This window comes from Lynx canadensis, chromosome X (assembly GCF_007474595.2).
Source record: "Lynx canadensis isolate LIC74 chromosome X, mLynCan4.pri.v2, whole genome shotgun sequence".
Lineage (NCBI taxonomy): Eukaryota > Metazoa > Chordata > Mammalia > Carnivora > Felidae > Lynx > Lynx canadensis.
The window spans coordinates 55223833-55242275 of NC_044321.2; the positions used below are offsets into that span (position 1 = coordinate 55223833).

At 38.4% G+C, this 18443-nt stretch overlaps 1 protein-coding gene across 1 annotated transcript in view; it reads left to right on the forward strand.

The window, feature by feature from the left end:
• The window catches only part of LOC116737888 (ectodysplasin-A-like), a 287027-nt gene that overhangs the window by 41546 nt on the left and 227038 nt on the right, over positions 1 to 18443 (forward strand). The gene's annotated exons all lie outside the window — the stretch shown is intronic.

The following is an 18443-nucleotide window of genomic DNA, read 5'->3' on the forward strand; positions in this document are numbered from 1 at the left end:
TGGAGTTACTTTGACTTGAGTGGCCCTCAGTTGGAAGGCACACTAAGATTCAGCACAACCATCTTCTCCCCCTTCTAAATTGCTGAGACTGGCTCCCTTATTTCTGGCAGCAGAGACAAAGGCTAGAAGAACACTGCTGCTGAGGTCTGAAAGGAACAAAATTAGTATCACCATGATTCTGTAACTATTTTGCACTAACCCCAGTCCTGGCAGGGGGATTAGAGGGATTTGGATCGTTAAGGGTCTATCATGTGCTAAGTGCCAACCACTGGACTAAGAGATTTATAGTTATTCTGATGTATTCTCCACAATTTTTCTGCAAAGTAGATATTATCCTTATCTTACAGAGGAGTAAGCAAGCTCTGAGAGATGAAATAATAGTAAATAGCAGAACTTGGGTTTAAACTCACATATATTTTGACTCCATGGTCTCTGATCTGAAGCAACAAGATTTTGTTCAGTTTCCTTTTCAAATTCCAGCCCTTCTGGTAAGGGTGGGAACAGCTATTATAAATTTTTGGACTCATGTAATGTATTATTTTGTTGTTGTTTCTCTGATACATGACTGCTTAGCCTTTGCATTATCACCATGTCCTGGTCTGTTTTAACTGGTAAGTTGGAGGTTGCAAAACTGCTAGGAAACTATTTTTTCTGAGAAATCTATAATTTTCTATATATTATAAGCCTATGCATTTAAAATTTTTAATTTGCAGTAGCAAATGATAAATGATTATCATAATTGTCATGTCATTCTGGTGCTAAGTCTTGGACCAGTTTGTTTTACTGCTTCCAAGCCAGACCAATCATTTTAATAGACTCATATTATTATTTATGAGGTAATAAGGGCAGAAAATATGTATGGTTCCTCAAAAAGTCATTATCTTAGCCGTAAGTTGACATAAAGTGATATCTTTCTGGGCGATTGGTGCCATCTTCATAGAAGGAGAGGCTTGGGTGTGTGCAGGACTTCAGTGAGTGTGCCCCATCTAGACCGTAAGGGCAAGAGTTCAGAGCTGAACTTCATGGTTTTGAATCCTTGTTCTGACCCTAGCTTTGGGACCTTGAACAAGTTACTTAAGGAAATTGAGACTCAAAGTTTATGTGAAAAGTGGACCTAACAACAGGCTATCTACCCCATAAGGTGGTTATCAGAATAAAAGAATCCAGTTGACCCTTGAACAACATGGGTTTGAGCTGCCTGGGTCCACTTCTGTGTAGATTTTTTTTTATTTAAAAAAAAAAGTTTTTTTTAATGTTTATTTATTTTTGAGAGAGACAGAGCTTGGGTGGGGGAGGGTCAGAGAGATAGGGAGACACAGAATCCGAAGCAGGCTCCAGGCTCCGAGCTGTCAACACAGCCCGATTCAGGGCTCAAACCCACGGACAGTGAGATCATGACCTGAGCTGAAGTCGGATGCCCAACCAACTGAGCCACCCAGGCGCCCCCTATGTAGATTTAAAAAAAAATATTTTTATGTTTTTATTTTTGAGAGAGAAAGAGACAGAGTGCAAGCAGGGGGAGGGGCAGAGAGAGAGGGAGACAGAATCTGAAGCAGGCTCCAGGCTCTGAGCTGTCCACACAGAGCCCGCACAGAGCCCGATGTGGGGCTCAAACTCACAAACCACCAGATCATGACCTGAGCCAGAAGTTGGACGCTTAAGCGACTGAGCCACACAGGTGCCTTTATGTGTATCTTTTTTTTAATATGAAATTTATTGTCAAATTGGTTTCCGTACAACACCCAGTGCTCATCCCAAAAGGTGCCCTCCTCAATACCCATCATCCAACCTCCCCTCCCTCCCACCCCCCATCAACCCTCAGTTTGTTCTCAGTTTTTAAGAGTCTTTTATGTTTTGGCTCCCCCCCTCTCTAACCTCTTTTTTTTTCCCCCTCCCCCCATGGTCTTCTGTTAAGTTTCTCAGGATCATGTGGATCTTTTTTTTAATAAATACAGTACAACACTCTTAAGTGTAGTTACTTTTCCTTATTATTTTCTAAATAACATTTTCTTTTCTCTAGCTTACTTTACTGTAAGAATACTGTATATAACACATATAACATACAAAATATGTGTCAATGAATTGCTAATGTTACCAGTAAGGCTTCCACTCAATAGTAGGGTGTTAGTATTTAAGTTTTGGGGGAGTTAGAAGTCACACGTGGGGTTTCAACTGTGTGAGGGGTTGGTGCCCTTAACCCCACATTGTTCAAGGGTCAACTGTACATAAAAAGCATTTAGAAAAGTTCCTGACTCACAGAAAGTATTCAATAAGTGTTAGCTGTTATGGTTGTTATTGTTGATTACTTTGTTCTTATTCTGGTGGTGGTGGTGGTGATGGTGGTATAGATATGTCGCAGACTGATCATGAGTAAGGAAATAATACCATATAGCCACAAAATTTTAGCTTTTGAGGCTGGAAAGCCTGGGTTTCATTACTGCTTTTACTTAGAACTTCTTTAGTTATTCTTTCATTTGTAAATGAATAAAATCATACTACTAATGCTTATATCACAGTATTATTGTGAAGACCAAATTGAAATTACATACATAAAAGTACTTGGTAAGGGAAGTATACTATATGTTATATGTATATTTTACTGTTTACTAGATTTCTTATAAAGAACTCAAGAGCATTGAGAATGACATTGATGCTTCCACGAGTACAAACTTTTCTTTGCACTAAGTACTATGATATACACTATAAAGCTTGCTTTATGTATTCCTTGCAACAGCCCTGTCAACAGGAGGGTGAGGAAAGAGCATCTCAGGGAAATGATATGCTCTTTCCTCACATGAGTACATGGGTGAAGGCCTTGGTGCAGGAGGGAGATGACACATTTAAGTAGAATTGAAGATAAAATACTGAGTGCTCAGTTAAATTTGAATACTTTTTAAATAGAATTATGTCTCATATAATATTTGGGACATATTTCTATTAAAAATACTTGTTTACAGGGCACCTGTGTGGCTCAGTCAGTTGAGCGTTCAACTTTCGCTCAGGTCATGATCTCACAGTTCATGAATTCAAGCCCTGCATTGGGCTCTGTGCTGACAGCTCAGAGCCTGGAGCCTGCTTCGGAGTCTCTCTCTTCCTCTGCACCTCCCCCACTCGTACTCTGTCTCTCTCAAAAATAAATAAAACATTAAAAAAAGGGAGGGCTATCATTTCTTTACTTTTATTAACTTATAGCAAACTTCCCAGTAGAATCATATTACATGCTATGAAATAAGCAAAGTGCATACCCAAACATATTTCCTTTGTCTCCTTTTAGTATGTGAAGTAGAGTCTTTTTTTTTTTTTTTTTGAGGGTGAGGAAAGAGGTAGTACTTATTTCAGCAAAATCCTTCAAAGCTAAGAACTGGAGTTGAGGTTACCACATCTTTATAGGAAATGTAACTCAATGTGTTTATTATAGTTTTTGTGTTCATGCAACAAAGGGCATTTCCTGTTCAAGTAGTATAAAACAAAAGCATTGAATTTGGAGTTAGATGACTTTAGTTCTATTACTTACTGTGTGACTCTCTACCTATATAACATGGGATAAGAACACGTTGCTTATCTCCTAGGATATTGGAAAATCAAAAAGAAATGATGGATTTATTCATATATTCCTTCCAAAGATATTATTTTTCCTAGTTTATATGAGGCATTATGTATTAGATAAATATGGAAGCGAACAAAACAGATAGTGTCCCTTCCCTGATGTAAGTTATAGGCTAATGAGAGATAGCCAATATATATGTAGATATATGTTTACAAAGGGCTGTGAGAGAATAACGGGAGGACTTGCTAAGGAGGTAGCATTGATACTGAGACATAGAATCAGGAGAGGATTGGGGGGGGGTCCCATATTGCATAGTGAGAAAACTTGTGTGGAGGTTGTGAAACAAGGAAGGTCTTGGAATGTTGAAGGAACTGAAAAATGAGCAGTGTGACTGGGAAATAGTGAGTTAGGTAGAAAGTTATGCCAGATGAGGTGGTAAAGGCAAGAGGATCTATATCTTCCTAGACAGAGTTAGCAGCAGAATTTGGATTCTATTCTAAGTGCAAAGTCCTAAAACAGGAAAGACTTTGGCATGTTCCATGTACAAGAGGATGCCAGTGTGATTAGAGCCTAGTGCCAGTGAGAGGTTGGTGGGGACAAGGAGTTTGGATTTTTTAATGTAAATAAATGCCTAAGGATAATCTATAGAGAAGGAGAGATTGACGATGCACGAAAGCCAAAGAGGTGGTGCATGATGTGGAAATGTTGGGGTTCTGAGCCAACAGTCAGGAAAGAATTCTTGAGATGTCTTTGGTGCAAAAAGGTGCTTTTATTAAAGCATGGGGACCAGACCAGTGGGCAGAAAGAGCTGCCCTGGGATTGTGAGGAACAATTGATTAAATACAGCTGCGGGGAGGTAAAGACAAGAGGGAAGTTTCCAAAAGACTTTAGTTTGGTAAAGAAGACTCACAGGATCCTAGAGGCCTAGCTATTTTAAAGCTGAAGTTGTTTTTCTCTCTAGCAAAACATGAACAATATAACAGTTGGGGGAGTTCCTGGAGGAATGTTTTACTCTGCCAGCCTCAAGTATTTGTCAGTAAGCTGCAGGTAATAAGGAAATTTCATCTTATCTACCTTTCCTTTTTTGTCTTTGTTCCCCACATCAGTGCAGGGAGAGAAATGGGATACATGGTACAAGTGGAAGGTTTGACCTTTGAGAGGGAGAAGTTCATCCACTAGAAACGTAGAAAAGAAAAAAAAATGTGTTCAGATAGAGATCAGCTGACAGATTTGGGGGTGGGAAAAGGGAGTGCCCACTTCCAATGGTACTCTTTACAATGAGGTTTGGGCAAGATCATAAGGGTAGAGGGCAGAGAAGAGTGGAGGGAGAGGTTTGAGGACAGAAAAAAATATATATAAAATAATTATCCTGGAACATGAGGTTAATATAGAAAAGCAGTGGATTTCAAACAGGCATTTAGTACTTGTCTGATGTCTGTAATCATGAATTTAAGTGCGACCTCTGAGCAAGATTGTGGGATTTTCTCTAGGAATATTCAGTGCTCAGATGCAAATTCAGAGCAGGTAAATGGTTGGATTTATCCAGGATCAAGGATTTGCCAGAGTAGTTTACTGACAGGGTGAGAGAGGCAAGGACATTGAGGAAGTGATAATAATGGTAGATCATTGAATATGCTAGATAAGGAGGGAAAAGACAGGAGGAGGCGAGAAACTGGCAGGCTTAATATATTGTAATCTTAATGAAGTTCGTACATTTATTAATTCATCAAAGAATTGGAAGGCTTGGGGCACCTAGGTGGCTTCAGTGGGTTAAGTGTCAGACTCTTGGTTTTGGCTCAGGTCATGATCTCCCGGTTCATGAGTTCAAGCCCCACATCCAGTTCTGTGTTGGGATTCTCTCTCCCTCTCTCTCTCCCTACCCTGCTTGTGCTTGCTCACTCGCTCGCTCTCTCTCTCTCTCTCAAAGTAAATAAACAAACTTAAAAAAAGAATTTGAAGGCTTAATATATACAGTAAAATATAAAAATGAAAGCATATTAAAGATAAAAATGATTAAAATTAAATACAAAAATAAGATATATAACAATAAATATAAAGTATTAATGAACCAGAGAAGACAGAAATTATAATCCATGGTATTTACTGGGGGTGAGGGGCAAGTAGAAGAGGTAAAGGGATCATTAGAGACAACATGGACATGTTTTTGGTGCAGCTAAAAAAGCTTTTAAACTTCTCAACATATTTCATATGTGACTACACAATCCTTTTTCTTGACTTTTTTAGCAGGCTTCCAACTTAAGTATTACCAATAGAAAGTAGCTTCACTATTCAAAAAGTTCATCATTCCTGTCTTTGACCTTTTGTCTCTGGCTTCCATGAAGATGGCCCACTTAAACTCTGTTTTGTTAAGCTACTGCCAATCCATTACTATCTTATAAGAAAGAAATAAGAGATAGTACTTAAATATATAAAAATGTTAGAAAATTTTATGTTACTATAAACATAGAATCAGCTATCATTTACATGAATTATTATTAAGAAGAAAAGTCCATACTTGATATTTGTGTAACATTCTCAGATATAAAAGCACTTTCCTATACTCATTCACCTAAATATCCATAAGCTCCTGCTATTATATGCCAGGCTGAGTGCCAGAGATACACTAGGAAACAGGACAGTGAAGGTCCCTGCCTAGTGTACAGACCTTACATTCTATGCACAGACCTTATGATTATGTAGGAGAGGTATCATTACTTTCTTTTACAGATAATGAAAGTGAAGATCACATTACTCAACTTGGACTAGAAGCCAGGTCTTCAGACTCTCAATTTTGTCTGTCTTCTATTCTGTATCATTTCCTTATTAGCATGATATTATCTACCTTTAGTGATCACCTCTAGGTAAATTTGAAGGATTTTTGACCACATATTTTCCCAATGTGTCTGAATTCCTTCCATCTGAAGAAGGTTCTCCACCATTATTTACATCATTAGAATACATATTATTGCATTTTGCGATTTAAATTATGTTGCTCCCCTATCCCATTTGTCCAGCCTTCATTGATCCTGTCCTAGGAGTCCATCTCCCTCTCCACCTCACTAGTACTTAGGTGATAACTCCATTGTCCACTGACTTTGCCCACCATCAAATTTATTGCCAATTCAGGCAAAATTACCTTTGCCTTCCTGTCCTAATTTCCCTAGCCCACTATTTGCCAGGTATATGCCTTATCTGCACATCTCCAGTGGCTCAGCACTACTTGAGGAAATCTAGGACTACAGGTGACCTCTAAAATCCCACCTGTGCAGGACTTTGTGAGCAGCTAGTGTTTACATGCTGTTGCCTGGTTAAAACGTATGCCGGGGCATTTTTTGAGCCTCTCATGCATCTTAGCTAAATCCTACCAATCTGATCTTCGGTGAATCTCAGTCTTATCCCCTTCTGTTTCTACCACCACCACTCTAATTCAGGCCCCTAGCATACGTATACACTTAACCCCCCTTGCCTCTTCTCACTTATTTTTTTTTGTTTCTTATTATTTTTAATGTTTATTCATTATTTGAGAGAGACGGAGTGTGAGTTGGGGAGGGGCAGAGAGAGACGGAGATACAGAATCTGAAGCAGGCTCCAGGCTCTGAGCTGTCAGCACAGAGCCCAATGCAGGCTCCAGCCATGAGATCATGACCTGGCTGAAGTCAGACGCTTAACCTATTCCGGAACCAGGCTGGAACGCTGGCGGAAAAACCAAGCAGCACACGGAGATCTTGGTGGATTGGAGATTTATTTTACACTGGCGAGCTCAGAGGAGACTGTTTCTCCAAATGTCTGAGCCCGGAATGCAAGTGGGGAGGGTAATTTATAGCCGACAGCCTCTAAATCTGTGGGGTTTTTCGCGGGCACAGCAAACGAAGGAAGAAGAGACCGGAGGAGGGGTCTCTAAGCTAGAGGCCAGAGTTTGTTTTAGTCCAATCAGCCATCTTTGGTGTACTTTATCCACTTCTCCAACAAACCAACTGAGCCACCCAGGTGCCCCTATTATTATTTTTTAATGCTTATTTATTTTTGAGAGAGGGGGAGAGAGAGAGAGAGAGAGAGAGAGAGAGAGAGAGAGAGAGAGAACGTGTGCGACAGAGCATGAGTGGGGGAGGGGCAGAGAACGAGGGAGTCACAGAATCCAAAGCAGGCTCCATGCTGTCAGCACAGAGCCTGACAAGGGGCTGAAACTCCTGAACCGCAAGATCATGACCTGAGTTGAAGTAGGACTCTCAACTGATTGAGCCACCCAGGTGCCCCTCTTATCAGTTATTTTTTTTAAAGTTTTTAATTAACATATTTATTTTTGAGAGAGAGAGAGCAAGAGAGAGTGTGAGCAGGGGAGGGGCAGAGAGAGAGAGCAAGAGAGAATCCCAAGCAGGCTTTGCACTGACATCGCAGAGCCCAGCATGGGGCTTGAACCCAGGAACCTTGAGATCATGACCCCAGCTTAACTGACTAAGCCACCCAGGCCCCGTTCCTCTTACTTATTTTTATTTACTTGACAAAACTACAATTATGGTAATTTTCTGCCTGCTTGGTTCTTGTACCTATGCATTGAAAGAAGCTGGAGAAAAAAAAAAAAAAAACATGACCACACTGCCTGCTCTTACTTTCAATTCATGACCACAGAACTCAAGTTAGACCCCTAGTGCTGCCCTCCCATTTCCTACCTATGGTTTCTAGATTTTTTTCATACTTTGTCAAATCCCCAACACCTCTACCCCCACCCCCACCCCCCCACTATCAAATGAGAACTTTGCTTCCTCTATTTGCATAGTACTTAAAAGCTTACAAAGTACTTTTGCACCCTTTTCTGACTTAATCTCTTCGTCTTGTGCCCTAGGAAATGGTTAATTGGAGCAGCATTCTTTAGAGACAATGACTCTTGGTTATTCTGTTGGTTCTAGTATTTAGTTTACCTAGCTGCATTTCAGAAGTCCTCACCATTCCAGCTGCACAAATCGACCCGTGCTTGTTTCTTTTTGAAAAAGGAGGATCCTCATACCCGCCTTTTTCACTCACTCACAGGAATATTTTGTGAGCATTTGTCTGTACTCTGGTCCTTTTAAATCTTACAGTACAAAGAAACAGACTTGCCATCCACATTCTTTGCCAGATTAATGCACAGCACTACGAAAGATAACCACCTTGCACTGGAGATTCAGTGATTACTTTTTTGGGCTCTAAAGTATATGATCTACAGGTTGATATTTAAGAAAAATACCATTTGCACTGTAACCTAGACTAAATTCTACTTAAATACTATTGTGCCCTGTTTTAATATATATTCCATGTATTAAATCGAAATTTTCAGAGCAAATAAAATAAGAATGAGCTTTATTTTTCTCTAAGTATTCCTTTGTTTACTAAAGGATTCCTTTTAGGTTAAGCGAGTCCATGGTAGAATTTAAATGACTTGACTGATAGAAATTCAGTTTGTACCAGGATGTCTGGGTGGCTCAGTGGGTTAAGTGCCTGACTCTTAAGATCTCATTGTGTTTCGTGATCGTCGGTGGTGGTGGTGGTGGTGGTGGTGGAGGGGGGGTGGAGATCGAGCCCCTCTTGGGCTCTGTGCTGACATAGCGGAGCCTGCTTGGGAATTTCTCTGTCCTCCTCCCTGCCTCTTTGCCCCTCCTTGTGCAGTCTCTCTCCCAAATAAAATAAACAAAAAAAAAAAAAAAAGAAATTCAGTTTGTACTACTTTTCAGGAACATACCTTTTGTGAAAAGTGAGCTACACCACTGTGGTGTTCCTGCAAATGGTGTCATGAAATGGATCATATTTTCCCACAGTAACAATATTATAATTGGGGGGTTGTGTTCCTGACCAAAGACTCAGCATCAAATAAATCATAGATATTAACTGACAGTGTGGCATAACAGCAAACATATAGGAACTATAAATTTCTAATCATTTAACGAATTTAAAAATTATGCTCCAAGTCTTACTGTTGGGAAAATAAGTAAAGTTATGCACCATAAGATGGCCTAAGGGATTAACATAAACTCTAGTTCCTAGTTCAGAGACTCCTTCCGGGTTCTTCTTCCTGCCCTGCTTGCCATGCACGCCAAATTACTACTAATACAGAATGCGGAAGTAGCAGACGGTAAATTGTCCCACGTGCTTGTGTTTGGGGCTCAGATCTCTGGAGAAGGATCTCCTCTGAGGCTGCTGGTGCAAAATAAAACTCTGATCCAACAAGATCGCTGAGTGCCACTTGGTTTTTCTGCCAGCGATCCAGCCTGGTTCCTTAACACTATAAAATGGACATAAATGTAGCATATTCAACCATGCAAAGGACACTGCTACATTATAAAGTGTGCATAAAGCTCTTAAAATACAGTTCTATTGTATAGTAAACTAAAGATTTTTTTTAATGTTTATTTATTTATTTGAAAGAGACAGAGAGACAGAGTGTGAGCAGAAGAGGGGCACGGAGAGAGGGAGACACAGAATCCCAAACAGGCTCCAGGCTCCCAGCTGTCAGCACAGAGCCCAATGTGGCACTCAAACTCACAAGCCGTGAGATCATGACCTGAGCTGAACTCAGACGCTCAACTGACTGAGCACCAGGTGCCCCTACTGTATAGTAAATTGTATTTACTTTACTGTTAGCCTCAAGAAATCTATTTTTAGCAACAAATCAATAATTTCTTTTGGTATCCTGTAATAGAGAAATTTTTGTGGGGTTGTGAGTAGTGAACAGTCTAAATGATTTAACTTTGGTTTTCAAACCTGATAGTACATCAGAAAAATCTGAGGAGTTTTAAAGATGCAGATTCCTGGGCCTGAACCCCAAGAGTATGAATAGGCCTGGGGGTGGAGTGGGAAAAGGAATATGTGTTTTTAAAAATTCCCTAGGTGATTTCTAATGCATGGCTGAGGTAAGAACCCTAGGGATGGATATGTCAGCACCAATTTTCTTTTTTCCACCCTTTTTTCTGAAGGGCTGATACATTCAGGATCATTCTATTGACCACAAAATTTGTACAGGTAATATATTTAATAATGTTTCCAAGGTGTTTCTTCCATTGAAAAACATTAGAAAAAATTTTTTAATGTTTATTTATTTTTGAGGGAGAGACAGACAGAGGGAGACACAGAATCTGAAGCAGGCTCCAGGCTGAGCTGTCAGCACAGAGCCCGATGTGGGGTTCAAACCCACAGACCACAAGATCATGACCTGAGCCGAAGTCAGATGCTTAACCGATTGAGGCACCCAGGCGACCCTCCATTGAAAAACATTTTAAAAGTAAAGACTGTCTTGAAATTTGAAAAACATTTTAATAAGTTGGGACTAACTCCACATTTCTGTACTCACCCGCCCCAATCTGTAGCTTTGAATAGTCTCAGGGCTTGCAAGAAACACATGCTCTTAAATTGTATTTTAGGAGGTGACAGTTTTTTGACAGCCATCAGAGTTCTTTATGGTTGATTGGGAAGCAATAAGAATTGCTAGGTCATTCATTAATCACTTGCCCTTTTTTTAAGTGTTTTATTTATTTTTGAGAGAGAGCACAAGTGGGACAGGGGCAGAGAAAGGGGGACAGAGGATCTGAAGCAGAGTCTGAAGCAGACTCCGCGATGACAGCAGAGAGCCCAATGCAGGGTTTCAACTCACGAACCGTGAGATCATGACCTGAGCTGAAGTTGGACCCTCAACGACTGAGCCACCCAGATGCCCTTAATGACTAGTCTTTTTTTAAATTTTTTTATTTTTTAAAAATTTACATCCAAATTAGTTAGCATATAGTGCAACAATGATTTCAGGAGTAGATTCCTTAATGCCCCTTACCCATTTAGCCCATCCCCCCACCCACAACCCCTCCAGCAACCCTCAGTTTGTTCTCCATATTTATGAGTCTCTTCTGTTTTTTCCCCCTTCCCTGTTTTTATGTTATTTTTGTTTCCCTTCCCTTACGTTCATCTGTTTTGTCTCTTAAAGTCCTCACATGAGTGAAGTCATATGATTTTTGTCTTTCTCTGACTAATCTCACTTAGCATAATACCCTCCAGTTCCATCCACGTAGTTGCAAATGGCAAGATTTCATTCTTTTTGATTGCCGAGTAATACTCCATTGTATATATATACCACATCTTCTTTATCCATTCATCCATCGATGGACATTTGGGCTCTTTCCATACTTTGGCTATTGTTGATAGTGCTGCTATAAACATTGGGGTGCAACCTTGAAGGTTGTGGTCAGAGAGTGTCATGTTTGAATTAGTGATTTTGGAGTGGTAAAGGGTGATGATAATTTCCAAGGTGTGTGTGGGGTGTGGGTGGCTGACATGGAATGGAAGAGAAAGTCATTGGAGATGAAGAGGTTAAGGAACTGAGAAGTCTCGGTGCATTAGATGTGCTATACCACACTTTCCTTAAGTTATCTTCCTTTTAAATGGTAATAAAAATACACCTGACACCCAGCAAATTTTTAATCTATTAAAAAAATCATTTAGAGTCAGTTTGTGAAGTAAGGTTGAATACATTCTATAGTCTGAGGCAATTCATGGGAGCTAATAATGTTCAGTAACTATTTTCTCTATGTTTAGTAGTTTTACTACGAAATTTATTATTGAATCAAGCTTTTTTTTTTTTTGGTGGAGGATGGGATCTTTATTAGCGTTCACAAGAGACACATTTAAATGTCAGGTCTAGGATGGGTATTCTAGGCTATTCAACCTCTATTCTCCAAGGAATTTGAAGAGCTCTCGGAATGGATATGTTAAATTAGCAACAGCAGTAAGAAAGATGTGTGGATTTTCAATCTCTGCTTCTCTCCTATCTCCTTTGTCTTGGCACATGCTCAAGTTTCCTTTTCTAAAAAAACATTTCCTCAAAACCTGCTTCTCCTAAAGCCACCCTCTCAACTCTCTTCTTCCTTTCATTGCTATAAATATTTACTTTCCTCTTTATTTATTGGAGATTGCTATTTTTCTTGAAATATGTTTTTCTTGAAAAAATATTGTTGGGAAATACATTGGAGAGTAATCCTACCTTCGTAACATTACAACTTTTGTCATTTGAGGGTATACTTTTCTCTGTTTGCATGTATGTATATATTTTTTCACAGTTTTGATCAGACTATTAAGTCTTATGAGGATAAAAGGCCTGTTTTATCTGCCACTGTATAATGTAGTATGTGCCTGTAATATTAGGGAGTGCTCCATAATTGAATGTCAAATAAATAAATGGTATATGTTTTAAATTTACATTTTGATTTTTCTACCTAACATATCAAACATTTCCTGTTTCTTCATATTCTTTATATTTAACAAGTATTTTATTATTTTAGCATATCATCAATTACTAGACTATTTTCCTATAGTTGGATATTTCTAATAGTTTATAATTTTTTATTATGACTGACAACAATGAAATGTATGTCTTCCTGTGCTCATGTATTTGTTTGCTGTCATTCTTTTGTTGAACCGTTTTTTGAGATAAATTCCAAAGAGTGGGGTTATTAGGCAAAAGACTATGAACATTTTTATGCTATTAAGCCTACTAAAAGAATTGTACCTTTCATTTTTAAATGCCTTAGAATTTGGCTTCTACCCTTGCCACTTCAATGAAACACCTCTTCTCAAAGGTCACCAATGGCTTCCTAATTACCAAATCAACCCTCTTGACTTTTCTTGCAATATTTAATACTGATTTACTATCACTTTCTTCTAAGTCTCTTCTCTCTTATCTTGATGATATGACATTATTTTGGCTCTCTTTCTAGTTCCCTGATTGTTTTTTTCATTGAACTTCCTAAATGTAACCTTTCCCAAAGTTCAATTCTATCTGCTTCAACACTATTATCTCTATATCTTCAGTTTTGACCTCTTTCTTAAGCTCTAGACTTGCATTGCTTGATCTTTCATTAATGCTCCCATATCATATGTCATCATGTCTAACAATGAATTAATTTTCCCTCTCCAATCAGTTTCCTGTATTTTATCTCTGATAATGCTACTGCTATCCCTGGAGTCTGGACACCATGGAGACATTTTGATCATTTTTCCTTCCTTGCTCAATCTATCACATCAGTGGCCTTGCCCTGTTATATAAATTCTAATTTTGCAGTGTCCATGTTTCTTTCACTTAGTTTTTCCTGAATTCATTAATTTATTCATTTGTTCATTCATTTATTCAATACTTATTGAGAACTGTCACATGCCAGGCACCATTCAAAGCACTAAGAATATGGCAGTGAACACACCAGACAAAAATCTTGGCCATCTTTTAGCTGATATTCTAATGGAGGAAGACACACAAGCGGATAAGTAAAATAGAATGTCACATAATGAAAGTTTTATAGGGAAAAATTAGGGAAGTTGGATAGGGAAGATTGGGACAGAATGTGTATATGTGCACAATTTGAAATGGTATACTCCAAGAGAGCTAATTGACATTTAAGCAGAGATTTGAAGGAGGTCAGGAAAGGGCCAGACAGATATGGGAGGGCAAAAGTGGAGCATTCCAGGCAGAAGGCCCAGCAAGTGGAAGGCCTTGAGATGGAAGAGAACATGTGTTCCAGAAATAGCAAAGTGGCAGTGTGATGAAGCTGAGTGAATAAAACAAAGAGTAGTAGGAGGTATGGTCAAAGAGGTAAGTGGAGAGGCCAGACCATGTAGGGCTTTGTAGGCCATTGTAAGGACTTTGGGGTTTTTTTTGTTTGTTTTTTATATTTTTGTTTATTTTTGAGAGACAGAGAGACAGAGCACAAGCGGGCAAGGAGCAGAGAGAGAATGAGACACAGAATCTGAAGCAGGCTCCAGGCTCTGAACTGTCAGCACAGAGCCCAATGTAGGGCTCGAACTCACAAACTGTGAGATCATGACCTGAGCCGAAGTCAGATGCTTAACCAACTGAGCCACCCAGGTGCCCCAGGACTTTGGCTTTTTACCATGAGTGAAATGGGTAGCCATTGGATAGTTTTGAGAAAAGGAGCAACCTGATTTGACTTTTTTATTAGGAAAGCTCTGGCTATTGGCTTGAGACTAGACTGTAGTAGGGCAAGGGTAGAAACAGGGACTAAGTAAAGAGATATTGCATTAAGCCAGGTGAGAGTTGATGATGGCTTGGATGAGGGTAGTGGTAGTGAAAGTGGTGAAAAATTGTTGGATTCTGGATTTGCTTTTGATTGGATATGGGATATGAGAGGAAAAAGAGGAGTCAAAAATGCCTCCAAGGTTTTGGCCTGAACTGGAAGAGAACGTGGTTTTCAATAGTGTGTGTGTGTGCACATGTGTGCGCACACATTTTGTCTCTAGTTTCTTGGAACTCCCATAAATTGTTATGTCATAAATTATTATGTCATGTTACCTGTTAGGTTACATTATGTTATTTTCCTTGATTACTTTTCACCAGGGCTATGTCAATAATCTTAATAAAAATATTCAGTGGTAAATCTGATCTCCTCTCCTAGCCTTTCTCCTCACTCCAGTTCATCCTCTATAAAGTGAGGATGATCATATGATCATCTTCAGTGACTTCCAATTGCATTTAATTCAGCAGACAGACTCTTCTGTCTTATATTCAAGACCTTCCATAGTATAAGCATGACCTATTTCATCAGCTCTGTCCTTTACTATTCCCTTATATATTCCAAGTAAATTGGCTTACTGCTCCTTGAATATAGTGCTTAACATGTTATAGATCATGTTTATATGGTATATGATAATGGGTAAGATCACAGTCTACAGCATGGACACCCCAGGTTTGAATTGTGATTCCATTTCTCATTGTGTGCTTTTGGGCAGTTTATTTCACCTCTGTGTCTTAGTTTTCTATCTGAAAATGGGGGGGGGGGTAATAGTAATCTACATCATAGAGATGTTTTGAGGATAAAAGATTTTAATTTTTTTTAAACTTTCACTCATTTTTGATAGAGCAGGAGCGGGGAGGGGGGGCGGGGTGCAGAGAGAGAGGGAGACACAGAATCTTAACTAAGCAGGCTGCAGGCTCTGAGCTGTCAGCACAGAGCCTGATGCAGGACTCAAATGCACAAACCATGAAATCATGACCTGAGATGAAGTCAGAAGCTCAACCGATGGAGTTACCCAGGTGCCCCAAGGATGAAAAGATTTTATATGTAAAGCACTTAAACAGTGCCCACTACAAGTGCTCTAATGTGTTAACTGTTACTGCTGTTATTAGTTACTATTTTTGGTTATTCTCATTCTCCTCTCCCACGATCTCATCACCCTCACCACCTTAATATCAGCTCCATAAAGGCAGGAATTTTTGTTGTGTTCACTGTTGTATCTATCCCCACTAACTACAGTAGTGACACATAAGAAACGCTCAGTAAATATTTGTGGAATGAATGACTGCATTTTCCTCAGCTTGAGATGCCGACTACTGTTGCCTCTTCCTCCTGTTCTCTTAAAAACCCATCCAACCTGTAAGGTTCATCATGAATGCCATTTATTCCATGGAACTCTTTGTTACTTTCTGATCCTTCTCCCAAAACTAAATCTCTTTCTTTCTTTGAACTCCCATTATATCTTGTTTATGTATTTCTTACATCCCTTACCTTTCTTTGCCTTTTATCTTAGTCATTTGTATCTAATCTTGCCTACTAGATATTAAGTTCTTAAAGCATGGACTGACTGTGTATTACTCATTTTATATCCCTGTAGTGTCCAGTATAATGCCATGAATATGCTAGATGCTGAATAAACATTTGCTGATTGAATTGAATTTGTTCTCTCATTTATATCCTTAGTTTTATATGAAATTTCAGATTTCTTAGTCATGCTTCCAAAGCGTTAAATCACAATGCAATTTATCTCTTAGGTATCCTAAGTGTTCAGGTTTAGAAAGACTATACTTTTTTTTTTATCTTCAGTTGCAGAAGGAGTAGATTTATCTTAATCAAACCTTATTTTAACTGCCTAAGGACTTTGTGCCAGATCGTAAATTGTTCCAATGGTAAAAGGGAGGTTTTATCAAATATGGTATCATACAGCTGGAATTCAGTGGTCCAGTGACTTCACCAAAGAACTAGGATGAAGAAAAAAGGCTTTGTGCAGATAAAGTATGTGTCACAAAATCCATGCACTTAAGCTCATGCACTTTATAGGGTAAGCTCCTCAAATCCTCACTCATAATTTATTTACCATCATTTTGCTTAAATCATGATTATCAGATTTTCCAGCCAACAGCTATGGAGAGGCAATTTAGAAATGTTAGAAAGGCTCATAGAAGATAGGTGGGAGGGACAGCTGACTGTAAGGAAGGAGACAGCAAAACCAAAAAACAGGGCAAGGACTCACAGCAGTGTGGGACTAATAGCTCTATATTGCTTAAATAGACCTTGAGGGCATTGGTGTGTTATAACATAATATGGTAATTGATGTTCATAATAATGACCCAAATTCATAAAAAAATGATTAATTTCTGATCATCCACATATTCTATTTATGAAAATAAGCAGTGAGTATTGTGTTTAGATTCCTACCCATCAAATTAAATTAAAAATGGTTTATTTATAAGGTCATAAGACTTTAACGAGGTAGACAACTTGGATAATTCATGCCTGACAGCTTATAGATAATCAAGGTTTCCCTGCATTTAGTATATACTTTCTTGTTGAGGTTCCTCTAACTAAAATTGAAAAATAGTGGAGAGGCAGCATGAGGCAGTAAATCCATAAAAAGGAATTGTTCATTCACTCTACATTTATAACATAGGAAATATGATTATAGAGCAGATGTTGACTGAAATGCTGTATGCTCAATCATGTTAGTGTTTATTTGATAAGGAATGCCATTTGTTTAGCTTTGCTCATTTATTCAGTGACTGTGGCCTGGAATTTTATTAGATGCTGTACCCAACAGAATGCTGAGAGAGCCAAAACTTGAAGGAGATTGGATAAGAACTTGGAACTCAAGCTTGGGAAATGAAAATGGAAAGAAGTCTTTGGAAAGTTTTCAATTTTAAACCTCTTGGTTTTGTTTTATTTAGTTTATATATGGGTACTGGAACACAGAAGCGACTGTTTGGCAATATTCATTATTTTTTAAACTTTTTTTCTGAAAACTTTCATTTTCCTAAAAGTCTTTTCAGTGACTACCCAGGGAGAGAAAGAGCCAAGAAATTCCCTGAAATGGAACCATTTACTACTAATGTGTTTCTGAATAATGGAGTAAACTAAAATTTAATTTTAAAAGTACTTTAATACTGAACAGCTCTTATATTTGAAATAAATTATTCAACTAATTTTTTACTCTCCCTTGGAGCCAGTTAGCAAATATCTTTTGTGTTGTAGCAAGATTACAGCAAATGATTTCATGGGAACATTTATTCAAATATTGTATTTTATTAGCTGGTAATATCTGGGCCTTTGTGATATAAAAATGAGTACAATAAATATTTGAATGAAAAGGTTTATGACCTAGATAATTTGGAAGAATAATTTAAAAACTTGGATTAACTGTGACATCTAGAACTAGCATTTTAGGCCATCTTGCAACATATTATACAATTCAAGATACAGTGAAACAGATTTTGAAAATTAAGACCTTAAGCAGTATATTTTAGAAAGAACTTTATTTTTAAGAATAAGATAAATTACGTTCCTAACACTGCCACCCAAATATTTTTGTGTATATTTTACCCTCTTGAGAAAAGCAGAAGAGGATTTTTGACTGTTGCCAATACAGGATAAGAGTTTTTAACTTCTACAAACTACACAAGCAAACTGTAGTCAGTTCAGAAGGATGCAGTATGTTATGTAGCATTACAGGTTTTTATGATTTCTATAGCCTTTAAAATTTTTTTCATTTATTTAAAAATAACAATAATAGGGGCACCTGGATGGCTCAGTGGGTTAAACGACTGACTCTTGATTTCGGCTCAGGTCATGATCTCACCGTAGTGAGATTGAGGAGATTGAATCCC